Raw genomic sequence first — 12995 nt, 5'->3', positions numbered from 1 at the left:
GTGTTCTCAAGCGTCAAAAGAGTAGAAACATACTGAGGCTGAAATGTGAACAAATGAATCATCTTTCAAACCAAGGCCTCTTCCCTGGGGCATAAAATACTCCAGCTTTGTTTTCCTGAACCACCCTCCCCAACACACTTTTTTACTGATCCGCTTCTTGGAGCTTATATTAATCAGGATTCTCCAGAGAAGCAGAGCCAATAGGAGGTGCACAGAGAGAGGAAAAGATGGAAAGAAATGGGTGCACTGAGTGCAGGGGCTGATGGTGGAGGCTGGCAGGCTGGAGACTCAGGCAGGGGTTGTGGGTCTGGTCCAAAGGCCATCTGCTGCTGAACCCGGAGGAATGATGGTGCAAAATCTGACGGCAGTTTGCTGCAGAATCTCCACGTGCTTGAAGGAAAGTCAGCCTTTGACTCTATTAAGATCTTCAACTGATTGGGTGAATCCCACATTGTGGAGGGTTATATGTTTTACTCAAGTCTATCGATTTAAAATTACAGTTATCCCAAAAGACCCCCACAGAAACATTCAGAATAATGTCTGGCCACGTGCCCGGCCACGTGGCCCCAGCAAGTTGACACATAAAGTGAACCTTCCCGGGACAGCGTCTGAAACCCTAAGACGCCCCGAAGGGCACCTGCAGGCGCCTTGGCTCACTCCTGGCCCCTCTGCTGCTGTCCTGCTGTGGCTCACGAGCCACTTCCAGGAACTGAGCAGAAACATGCACTCTCTCTCTCCACCCAAACAATAGTCCCTGAGAGCTCTTACTCCCCACAAACAGGAGCTCACTCAAACAAATATTTCTGTAAATGGCCAGCCAGCAATAGGTGACCCGGGAAGATGTGGCGTCTGTCCCCAGGGACCTTCGTAAGAGGATGCAGACCGTCTGTCCTATCGGGTTCGGCCTGGGCACCCACAGGCTTGCGCGGGAGGCGGGGCCGGATGTTCTCTCGAGATCGCTTCTTGATCAAGGATTTGACGACACCGGCCCTCGATTTCTTCTGAATCAACAGCTGCTGACTTCATTCAAATAATCTAATTTGAAATTCTGTTTCTGGAGCACAGACAGTGCTTCCCACCCAGGCAGAACAAAGAGAGTGGAGCGGGGGCCTTAACGGGAGATAAGGTGGGTGTTTTCAGACACAGGAGTCAACCATCTGTTCACTCACGAGGGCTCTGACCTCTTGTTTTGAAGGAAGACGGGAAACAAGCTGGGAGCAGAGAACATAAATATTTCACTTTCACCGATCCTCCAGTCTGGGCTGAGACAAATGTCTCCCCGGGACCCTCCCCAGCCTCTCCCTTCCCCTAACACGTCTCTGAAATGCGACGTGAAGATCAGATGACGGGAATGGGTTTAAAATGCAATTTACCAGTTCTGAAGAAATACAGGTTGGAGGGGCAGCTCTTCATTTCAGACAGGAGAGGGCTCTCAGGGAGATTTACAGGAGCCTTTGGAGGAAACAGATCACCCCCTCCCCAGGCGGGTGCTTGGAGCTGGCCGGGAGGGAGGGAGGCACAGCCGGGGGGAGGAGGGCAGGCAGGTGCGCCCACTCCCCCGCTCGGGGCTGGGATCTGAGGTTGAACGCACGACGGGTAACAGAATCTGGAGACTCGGGCGCAGGTGGCCACTCCAAGCTTCGAATCTGCGTCTGCGCCACGTGCCTGGTCTCCTGCCCCTGGTGGCGCAGCCCGGAACTGCCTCTGCATTCTCCTCCCGCGGTCCAGCCCGGAAAAGTGCTTTACCGCAAAAGTCAGGGTCTTCAGCTCCTTCCTTCTCTGCAGTCGGATTTCTCCGGGAGATTTCCAAAGGAAGACCCTGAACCAATTGGGGACAGCCGCAGAGACGGGCCGAGGCTGATCCCAGCTGGGACAGGCAAGGACCGTTTGTGTGAGCTGCTTATAGACCTAAGGTTAGCAGGATTCTTTTTCTGGTGGTGGGGGAGAAACGGGAACAGGTTTTCCTATGATCACAGAAATATACGATCAGACTTTTTAGTGAAAAATTAAATGTACAGATGATGAAATCGAGTGGATTGCTGCCCCTTGGTACCAAAGTAATCTACAGCAGAGTGGTTCTGCGGGAGGAGCCAGCCTGCACGCCCCCGCCCTCCCCTCTCTGGGGTCCAGAGAAAGGCTTCCTTCCACTCTGCTTGGTCTTTGGGGGTCTCCTCATCCAGGAAGCCTAACTACTCAATTTAGCCAATGAGCATCTCAGGTGCCTACAGTGAATCAGGCGTGACGTGGGTGCCCACCCCGTGAGGATGAAGAACATTCCTTTTCCCGAAGCGAACAAGGGTTTGCAAAGAAACCAGATGCGTGGTGTGTTGTCGTTTGTAAATTAAACGTAAAGGAAGAGGACAGATACGCGGCGGTGAAGTGGTGCGGGGAGCAAGTTTACAAGAGGGTTCCGCGGAAGGCTTTGCTGAGGAGCGACGTGAGGACCGGGTACCTAAGGAGTGTGAGGTGTGGGGACAGTCTGGGATAGGGGGGACGTGCTGGTCAAGGTGCGTGGAGGAGGCGGAAAGGATGTGCCCTGGCTGATGCTGACTGAGGAACTTGAAAGGGACCAGTGGGAGATGAAGGGGAGACACAGTTGGGAGGCAGGAGTGAAACCCGGTAATGGCCCACTGAGATGTTGGACCCTGGAGCAAAGGTGGACGTCCACGCATTTGGGTGTCTCTGAACACTGGGCTGAATTTGTGCCCAGTGAGGAAGAGAACAGAGCTGGATGATGAGACCTGTCCTGGGTCCGGGGCCCTGTGGCAAGTGTACGGGCCCCTGTCTTCCCAGCAAAAGACGACGGAGGATATGCCTTGAGCCAGAGGCCACCCGCAGCAGATGGAGGAGCCTCGGGAAGGAGCACGTGACCTTGTTCAATCCTCCATCCATTCACTAGCTCATTGCTGGGTATAGAGATGCAATTTTAGTGGTCAAGTGGGCCCTGCACACAACCCCATCAAAGGGCGTGGGCTCCAGTGGCCAGGGCGCGTGGGCTGGCTGCCCCACGACCGCATCGCCCACACCAGCGTCTCCCATCTCACTGGGCTGTGGGAGACTCACTTGTTCTAAGGTTGTATTTGTCTGGCATCATGGTCCCCAACTGCCCACCCGCGACTTCGTGCAGCTGTGAAGCCACAGAGATCGGCTTTATGAGTGTTTTGGGTTTTCCAGGATGATCTTCATCAGTGGCCGTCCTCTTTGAGGCCAGCTTGGAGTGTCCACCCTCCGGTGAGAAGTGCCCGCACGGCCCCTGGAGCGTGACCGGCACACTCTCGGACACCAGCACCCCAGGGAGGCTTCCAGCCACAGCCAGCAGACGACGCCGTCCAAGGGGACGGACGGCGATCCTACAGTTTAGAGTAACTGCCGCCTGGTAGCCTCGCCCCTCCCTCCCGCCCCGTGTCCTCCAGCGTCCTGCAAATGCAGCAGGTCATTCCAGATCAGGCCAACTGGATGGGCTGCGTGAAACAGTGTGTGGCTTCAGAGTGAGTTCTGAGTCACTCTGTCGAAGCTGCTAAATGCCAGAGCCTCAGGGTGACCCCAGCCCAGATCGGAGGGGTCACCTCCATGCACCCACGTCAGCACCTTAGCTCGGCCCGGAGAGCAGCCGCACGGAGTCCCAGACCCGGGCTCGTGGAGTCACAGCGCAGCGGCCGCACCAGCAGGTGCTTCGCTGCTGAGAACAGACAGAGGTCCCTCTAAGCTCTGAAGCTCTGCAGAGCATCACCCCAGCAGAGGAACCTCAACCCTCCACTTGTGGCTGCATCTAGGCCCCAGCAAGCACATAGTAGGCGCCGACTCCCACAGCACGGCTGCATTTCAGCAGGTGGGAGGGGCATCGGGCCCGCTGGACCAGAGGGGCGCCCTTCCCCAGCACCAGGCCTGGCCGCCCCATTTCTCTGGGCCAGGGACCGTGGAGATGCATCGCTGGAAACCCTCATTCATTCTCAGTGGGACGAGATCAGCCGTCCTGCCGTGCACCTGCTCCGAGCGGGCTGTGAGCAAACCTCTTGAAAGGCAGCAGCTCAGGGGAGCAGGGAGGGGTGCCGTCCTCAGTGAACGCCCTGCCCTCAGCTCCCATCTTGGGAGGCGTTCCCTTCGGTGGGGGGCCGTGCTCACGCCACTCCCGCCGGCGGCCAGCAGCGCCAGGAAGCCGCGGTCACAGGCGGGCTGCGGGGTCCCGAGCGCCGCGCCATCCCGGGGCGGGCAGCTCTACAGCGGCCACCCTGAGCCCCTCCCCGGGCTGCTGGAAGCTGAGCCAGCTGGTCACCTGGTTCTGATGGACGCTCGTGCCTTCCCTCCTCCAGTCAGGGCGGCCCCAGAGCGCCCGGCCCGGCTCTGCGGAGGAATCGTTTTCTCTTCACCTTGTTCCCGGAGGTTCCCGGCGCACAGGGCCGTCTCCCACCTCAGGGCCTTCGCACTGGCTGTCCTCCCCTGCTCCCAGACGGCTGTGTGGCTCCCACCTCGGCTGCTCCCTCCGGTCTTTGCTGACGTGAGGCCTCCCCATCGGCAGGCTTACCTGGGGCCTCTCCTGGCCGCCCCTCGCCCCGCCCGCGCCCCTTCTGCACCGGCCCCAGGTTTCCTTCTCCACCAGCACTCTTCTCCCCCGCAACACGCTCTGTGCTCGCAGGCTGCGTGCTTGTCTCTTGTTTGGCTTTCCTCCGCTTCATGGAATGTGAGCTCTGTCCCTGTCCTGGCTGTTTCTCCACGCCCAGTGCGGTGCCTGCATGCGGCGTCACTTGCTAAACGTCTGTCGGTGGAGAGAACAGATTTCTGGTTTCTCCAGTCACCGCCCTTCTGCTGGTCTTCCAGCCTCCTGCCACCTTCACCCCCGATGGCATTTAGGGTCCGCCCAGGCAGGCCACAATCACCCCCCACCCCGTCACAAGCGCCTTCAGTCCATCACACCTGCAGAGACCTCTCACCACACACGGCAACACGTCCACAAGCGTGGGGACGAGAACGTGATGCCTCTGGGGGCATCGCTCAGCCCACCGCGGAATCCACTCTTTGTTTTTAATGAGGGGGTAATTAGTTTTATTTATGTATTTATTTATTTGATAGAGGTGCTGGGACTTGGACCCGAGACCTCACTCCTGCTGGGCGCGCGCTCCAACCCTGAGCTCCACCCTCCCCCCGGGAATCCACTCTCCATGCTGCGCCCCGATAGAGGCCATTAGTATTTCAAACACACGGACAGATTATCCTCTGATCCTTCCACCGGCCGAGTGTGTGAGCGTTTCAGGAGATGGCTTTTGGGGGCTCCTGGCGCCGATGTGTCGTGGGGGTGGGGGCCCTGGTCGGGGGCTGCACATGAACAGGGACCTGGCCGCCGGCGGCTCCTGGGCTGTAAGGGGCCAGACCCTGCGTGTCCTTCCTTGTCGCTGCTCCCCCCACCCCCACGCCAGTGGGACACAAGCAGGCAGAGAGCTCCAGGAACAGCTTCGGGGTTACAAGCAGCCTCAGGTATTTGAAGAAGGGGAATGAGAAAGAACAAAGATTATTAAAGAAGCCCTGAGATGGTGCACCTGGACATGTCCGCAGGGAACAGTGGTGGTGGCGGGGGTGGGGTGGGGCTCGGTGGCCTTAGTGCCCCGCGTGCCTCTGGAGGGGGCTCAGGGAACTGTGGGCCAGCCGGGACCCTCACTCAGCTCGGGGTGGGAGCGCAGCTGTGCTGGGCCAGGCGACCTCGGCCTCTTGCTGGAGCTGGGGCCCTCCTGCGTGCGAGCCTGAGCCCCCTGGTGGAAACTGCGGCCCTCGGGGTCCAGAGTCCACAGTGCACCGCCACCTCCTGCTGCTGTCCACTCACCTGCTCCAGGGGGTGTCCACCGGGCTGTCCCCTCACCTGCTCCGGTGAGCATCCACCAAGCTGACCCGCCACCCGTTCCTGTGGGTGTCCCCTGAGCCTCGGTCCTGCCGGTATATCCAGGCTGGGTCGGGAAGAGGGGCCCTGGTCTCAGCCCTGCGGCGGACGCAGCTCCGGCATATCGAGGGACGAGGGTTGGTCACCCCACCTTCCCCACATACCCCAGAACCCACATTTGGGCACCAACACAAGAATGTACCCCCCTGCCCCAGGCGACCACGCCTCCCCGACAAAGCAGGGCCTGGGCACACCCAGAAACAGTGTGCTGCGCCCCGCGGCCCTCTCCTGGTCCTGGCCCCAGGCAGGGCCCGAGGACACAGTCTCACTGGGTGGCAAGATCTTCATTCAGAATAAAGCAAAACAAAACAACCAATAAACTGTGGAAGCAGGTGCCCAGGTGGCCACCTGTGTATTCTGGAATTTGGAGAAGAGCGGGCGAAGGTGCCCAGAATCAGAGTTTAAGAAACCTGTCCTGGTTTATCCCAATGTAACCGCAAACCTTCAAGGAAAGGAGCCGCAGTCTCGCTGGAGCAGGAGCCCCAGGAGGGGCTCGGCGTCTGCGTGCCACTTGCCGCCCTGCCCGCAGCCCCCGCGAGAAGGCCCAGCACACCAAGGCCCGTGAGGTAGATATTCTTAAAAGGCCTGGTCTTAGATGGGCTTGGAGAAGCCTGCGGCTCGGCGGGGGCCCGGGTCTGGCGGCGTCCTGGAGTCCAGCAGGCAGTCCCCGGCATCGACGGCTGCGCAGCCCTGTAAACTGATAGCTCCTCTGGGCCTCAGATTTCCCTTCTGCAAAGTGGAGCTTTTGTTTGTGAATGCCCTTGTGTTTGCAAGAAGTGTTGCCGAATGTTTCAGAAATTACTGCGCTAAGTCACAAAACCTCAGTTTGCAAATTACTGTGCATCTAAAGCCCTGGCCACAGAGAGGCGAGCGAGGCGGGCCTCGGGCCTGGGGGAGCTCCCTCGCTGTCCCGGAGGAGCCGGCCGAGGACCCTCCCCGCAGGACCAAGGGTCCCATCAGGAGCGTGGAGGCAGCTGTCACTCACCTCTCCCTCCCTCTGCAGATCTGCTCGGACACCGAGTCTGGAACAGTCTAGTTCAACCCAGAACCCATCACAGCACCTGACTCAGAACCGGCATCGCCTCCGCGTGTGCTGGTGAGTGAAGCAACTGTAAGAAGGGAGTTTCTATGATGTAGTGGACCCTGCTCACGGGTCTTTGAGACGCCTCCCCAGGCAAAAGGAAATGCTTCCTCCTCCCCTGCAGGCCTGGCCTGAGCCGAGGAGGTGTGGCCGGTCCCGGGACCTTCCTGCTCCGGGATCTGCCTGGTGACACAGACTCTCCTGGATCTGACTTGAAGTGTGCGGCTTCCATTTCTAGCCCGAGGAAGACAGAAACATAGGAGACAGAAGCATGTGACTTTGTTTTGGAAGTAATTCAGCTGTGCAACCCATCGCTTGTAAGACGCAATGTTTAGAGAAAGCTGGTTGTTGTTAAGGACCAAACTCGCACGGGCACGTGGGGTGGGGCTTCTGAAAGGCCTTCATATTGGATGTTTTTCTTAACTGAGAAAGCACTGGCTGGCTGTCTAGCTCTGTCCCGTTTGTGTCTGGTCACCGTCTCTCAGCACTGCTGCTCGAATGACTCCGTATGAGAGGCTGTGCTACACATGGGAGTGTCTAGTTGCGGCAATGAAGTGCTACTTAAAAAAAAGCCTCAGCCTGGAGACTGCATGAGGCCTGCAGAGCACACGGGGTGTTTATTGAGGCCGTGCTTGGTGCTATTTATGGGTCCTGTATATATATTAACTGAGGCTCAGAGAGGTTAAGCCATGTGCCCAGGAACACACAGCAAATCCAGGTCCTCCTGATTCCACGGCCTGAAAAATCTCTTGTGTGCTACCCCGGAGGCTCTACCCAGGAGCGATGAACCAGGGACTCTGCCCCTCCAAGCCCTCATCCCAAGGAGAGCTCTCTCTGCCGCCCAGCCGCCTCCTCTCTGCTCCTCTGTCTCCTCCCCGCCTCCCTCTCCAGGTGTTCCCGCTGGTTTCCAGCCTGACGTTCCAGCCCGTGCTGCCCTGTCCTGGGTGGGGGAGTCTGTGACCCCTCAGAGACGGGGACCGTGATCTCTCCCGGCCTTTCTCAGGGCGTGGTGTGAAGTGGGGCTGAACAGGTTGTGGAAGAACAAAGGAAAAAAAAACCACTCCACTTCGGCTCTTCCGTTGCCCAGAACGTGACTTCTGTGCAGCAGCTGACAGCTCGAGGTCCCCAAGTCACTCCTGAGCCGTGGAAAGGGGAGGGGGGTGGGACGCACGGCGGATGCAGGCATGTGAGTGGGACCCGCGGTGCGGCCCCTCCCCCGTTTCCATCCCACTGCCCCCCCACCCCGTCCCCGCCGGCTAATGAAGACAAAGCAGACCCGGAACCGGGCTCTGTCCTCTGCTTCCAGATGCAGCAGTTCACCCCGTCCCTGCCTCTTCCTCTGTGTTGCAAAACGAGCTAGGCGATCACCCCGTGACTCTGGCCCACCTGCTCCCCCAGTGCCGAGGGCGTGACTCCTGCTCTGTTTCCGTCATCCCACTGCTGTCAGGGGACGTGGCGGCGGATGGGAGCACGTCAAAGGAGGATGTGACCTTCGACGTGGAGAAAGCCAAAGGGCAGCAGGTCAGCACGTGACCAGGAGCAAAAGTCGGGGGCAGGTGTGTGTGGGGAGGAGACTCACCGCCCCCTCCTCCCTCAGCCTGGCAACCCGAGGGGCTCCGTAAAAGGCGCACAGCTCGGGGCGGGGTGCGCCGGCCGTGGGGGCCCCTCCCCGGGCCCTCTGCTGTTGGGGTTCCGTCCCCAGTGGGGCAGCGCGCCCTGCCTGAATGAGAGAGGGGACCCGGGCCCCCGCTTGACCGCATCCCGCTTCAAGGCTCCCCAGGCCCTGGGGGGCCCTCTCCCCCAGAGGATTCTAGAATTGCGGACTTGTCTCACCCACCCTCTGAAAACAAGCGCTCCCAGGTAACCACAGTAATAACTTTCACAGGCGTCGGTTTCCATCTTAGTCTTAATTCCGCAGTCGCAGAAGTTCTATGGGACAAAGAGGCCATAAAGCCTGGCCACAGAGGGGCAGCTGCCCGGCGGCTGTGTCCCCCCCCAGCCCCTCCCTCCCTCTCAGCAAAAGCAAACCAAGCAGCAGACAGCCCCCGCCCCGCCCCCGCCTCTGTGCTGTAACTAGGCCTTGACCTGGATAAACCCGGGCTGCGGACAGAGCCCTCCTGAGACTGGCTTCCTTCCCTGGGGCAGGTGGCTGCCTGGGGCCCCCGCCGAGGCACAAAGGGCCAGGCCAGGGGTGTCGCCTTCCATCTGGCGTCACCCCAGACCCGGCCTGTCTCTGGGGCCCCCCTAACGCTCTGCCCACGTTGCCGCTGCTTTGTTTGTTTTCACACTCGGCCGCCTGGTAGGTTCCCAGTTGTTTTCAACAATCTTCTGTTTGAAGGGAGAAGGACCATCCCCAACGGTGTCGTAAAACCCAGCCTATCCGCTGGCAAAACACAATTCCTTTTAAAGCCTGAGAATTAAGATTTTCGAGATGGCTCACAGCAGAAACTTCACAGACACAGGCGGCGGGAGAGAGAGCTGTGTGATGAAAAACGCATGAGTGTGGGCGTGGGGGGAGGAGGGGCGGCTGGAGCTGCTCTTCTGACGGCCTCTGCACACAAACTGATCCTAAAGCTCAGTGAAGGGAACGCCTGCCCTGTCCAAACCTTGGAAAACGACACCTTGTCTTTAAGGGAACCCGTGCTCTGACTCCTGGCTGAGTGCTGGGCCGGCCAGGTGGGCTCGATCAGCAAATTTTACTTTAAATAATTGAGTCATCTAATGATGGTTATCAACGCCTCTCGCCTGTGGGTTCCTACCCAAGCCCTGGGGACCCGAGGGGAAGGGGGGGCCCTGCCCTCGGGGAGCACAGCTCCAGGGGAGCCAGGACCCCACCGAAGGAGAAGCTCTGTCCTCCTCCATCCACACCAGGATTCGCTTCCGAGTCAGCCTCGTCTCCAGAGAGAGCCTTGGCAAGGCAGCCGGGGCCCCTCCCCACTCCCTGCTTGCTCCTTACACCCATGGGGTAGAGGGGCTGGGTGTCTGCAGGGGGCAGGACGTGCACGGCCACGCTCTGCTGAGGCAGGACCTGCTCGCGGCCCTCAGGGTTTCGTGGCGGAGGTCGGACCCCTGGTTTCAGATTCCCCTGTCCTCTGCTCTAGTGACAGCAGGGGCCCAGGGGCTTCCCGTCCCAACCGGCAGGATTGTAGGAACCTGCACTCAGGGCAGAGGTCAGAAGTGTAGACAGCAGTCTTACAGGCACAGTGAACACATTGTTTGGGGAGTGAACCCAGTCTGCTTGGCGTCAGAGGCACCCATGAGACCCTGGGTGTCCCGGGAGGGGACGGAATTCGGCTTCAGGAAGGCGACGCCCAGGTTTCACCAAGGACGGCTCCACCCCCAAGTACCCAAGGGGGCCTGTGACACGGCCCTCTGGGGGGTTTCTTTCCTGGTTTTGAAAGTTCTGTCACCAACTCTAGACAGGAAAAGGTCAGGATTTATTGTTCTGTCCAGCTGTATTTCGGGGGCATCCTCTTAGAATGAGTTTGACATTTTCAGGTTTACAGGGGTCATGGGAGAGAGTATGTGAGCAAAACCTTTGGTTCTGAGGTTCGATACTGCACTTGGGCAGAACGATAAACCTGCAGATTACTATGCATCTAATTATATTAACATAATACCGGGACATACAGCTTTTACTGATTTTATTAAAGCAAAGGGTGAGGACCCCACTGAGCCAGGTGGTCCTTCTAACCCTAATTTAACGGCCCTCCCGAAGGTCCTGCAAAGAAATTTAGCAACTTTGGGTTCCGGCTTCCAGGCAGTTTGCACACCCGATCTCCAGCCTCTAACGCAGTGAATGGGGGTATGGGGGCAACTCCAGTCACCCTGCCCAAGATACATTTAGGGTATTTTTTGTTAATATATCTGGGCTTTATTTTTTAGAGCATTTTTAGGTTCAGAGGAGAATTTAGCAGAAGGTACAGAGATTTTAGCAGAGCCATCCCTGGTTCTGTACACACAGCCTCCCCCACCATCAACTCCCCCACCAGAGTGATGCATTTGTTACAGTCGATGGACCTACCCTGACACGGCGTCACCAGCCAAAGTCCATAGTTTACATTAGGGTTCTTTCTTGGTACGTCCTGTGAGTTTGGGCAGGTTTGTAGTGACATGCACCAACCGCGTAGCATCACACAGGTCGGCTTCACTGCCCTAACGACCCCTGTGCTCTGCCTGTTCACTGCCCCCTCCCCTCGCCCCGGGAAACCACTGATCCTTTTACTGCCGCCAAGGTTTTGCTTTTCCCAGAACGTGATATAGTCAGAACCACACAGGATGTAGCCCCGCCCAGCTGTCCTCTTTCACTTAGTAATTTGCGTTTAAGGTTCCTCCGTGTCTTTTCATGGCTTGCTGGTTCCTTATCACTGAGTAATATTCCGCCGTCTGGATGTAGTTTATTTATCCATTCACCTACAGAAGGAGGCCTTCTGCCATTCTGGTGACTGTGAAGGAAGTGGACACAAACCCCCGTGCGCAGGATTTGGTGCAGCCATGTTTTCAGCTCATCTGCGGAAACACCGAGGAGCGCGACTGCTGGATTGCGCGGCGAGCATGTGTTCCGTTTTGTAAGAAATCGCCCAGCTGTCTTCCCTGAGTCGGCGTTCCTGCGGCTCCACGTCCTCCCTGGCACTCGGCGTCGTCAGTGTCCCGGAGGGTGGCCGTCCTCGTAGGTGTGTGGTGGTGCCTGGCTGTTCTCTGCCTGATGATGAATGGAGTGGAGCCTCCTTTCATGTGCTTATCTGCCGTCTGTACATGAGTTGCCTGTTCTGCTCTTTTGCCCATTTTCAACTGAGCTGTTTTCTTATTGTTGAGTTTTCAGGATTCTTTGTATATTTTGAACCACAGCCTTTTATCAGAGGTGTCATTTAGGGTTTCTTTATAACAAGATGAGAACCAGTGGTTGGAAAACAGTGACCTCGGTTACCAAAGCTTTTAAGGAGCCTCCTCCCTGGGCCCGGGCGCTGGCCAGGGTGCTGAAAAGGAAGGGGGTGATGTTAATTACGTGGTTCCCTTAGGATCCCGCGAATTTACTGAGCAAGTAGCCGGTAACTGCTTGGTAAAATTGAGGACACACGCACTTGGGGGCAAGGCCCTTGGGCTCACGCAGCAGTCCTTAGCAGACCTAAGGCTGGAGGAATCTCACAATAAGTTGCTCCCGGGAAGGGTGGCTGATATGACTGATGCTTTGCCAAGCTTTGGGTTAAGTGGATTCCAGGAACTGTTTCTGCTTCTCATCAGCAGCAACCTGTCTGGCATATGGTCAATTCCATCCTCACCATTAAAAACTAACCTTCCCAAGGTTGCCAAGGGATCCAAGTTGCTGCAAACAAGGCGTGCATCTGTCCTCAGCCTGCTCGCGTTCAGCAGCACTGAGCACAGCGGACCCCCCTCTCCTTGAGACCCTCCTCCTCTCACCTTCCACCCTCTCCTGGGCTACTCCCCCGCCCCCCCCCGCCCCTTCCCAATCCATCTTTCTGCCTTCTCTTCCTTGGCCCCATCTTTAGAGGTCAGAGCCCCTCCCCCGATCTCTGTCTTGGCTCCTCTCATTTCTGTCTCCTCATCCAAAGTTTTGCATCAGCCCCACAGCGTTGAACAACCCCTGTAAGTGATGAGGCACAAGTGCCTGCCCCTCCCTGGGGCTGCAGACTGCACACCGGCTGCCTGCTTGGCTTCTCCACTTGAAAATAAGCCTCGCATCGCAAGCTCAGCATGCCGCACTCCCCACCCCCACGCTGGTCTTCCAACGTCCTGGGTCTGTTCTCCATAACCCCTCTCCATATCAGGCTTTGTTTAACTTACTGGTTTTTAACGTAAATCAGATCCATCACTCTCCTCCTTAACACTTTGATAAGGTCCAGAGTGCTTAGAATAAACCAACTCGGCTTGGCAAGACGGACATGACCCAGTGTGGACAGGTCTCTGCTTCTCCTCCAGGCACCAGCCTCTGGTCCTGGGGCGTTTCAGGTTCCCTGGGGGGAGGTGCTT

At 57.8% G+C, this 12995-nt stretch overlaps 2 long non-coding RNA genes across 3 annotated transcripts; one reads left to right on the top strand and one right to left on the bottom strand.

The window, feature by feature from the left end:
• Positions 1-6244: 6244 nt before the first annotated feature.
• LOC140701002 (uncharacterized) lies at positions 6245-8798 on the bottom strand. Of its 2 annotated transcripts, none has more exons than XR_012079777.1 (3): positions 8728-8798; positions 8394-8497; positions 6245-7241 (listed from the first exon to the last, which is right to left on the bottom strand). It is a non-coding gene; the product is annotated as an uncharacterized lncRNA (long non-coding RNA). The 2 variants fall into 2 exon arrangements; XR_012079778.1 differs by lacking the exon at positions 8728-8798 and adding an exon at positions 8587-8666.
• Positions 8799-9243: 445 nt separating this feature from the next.
• Positions 9244-11814, top strand: LOC140701001 (uncharacterized). Its single transcript, XR_012079776.1, has 2 exons — positions 9244-9306; positions 11427-11814. It is a non-coding gene; the product is annotated as an uncharacterized lncRNA (long non-coding RNA).
• The last annotated feature ends 1181 nt before the right edge of the window (positions 11815-12995 follow it).

Source organism: Vicugna pacos, chromosome 13 (genome assembly GCF_048564905.1).
Source record: "Vicugna pacos chromosome 13, VicPac4, whole genome shotgun sequence".
NCBI lineage: Eukaryota > Metazoa > Chordata > Mammalia > Artiodactyla > Camelidae > Vicugna > Vicugna pacos.
This window is presented reverse-complemented; position numbering and strand designations above follow the sequence as displayed.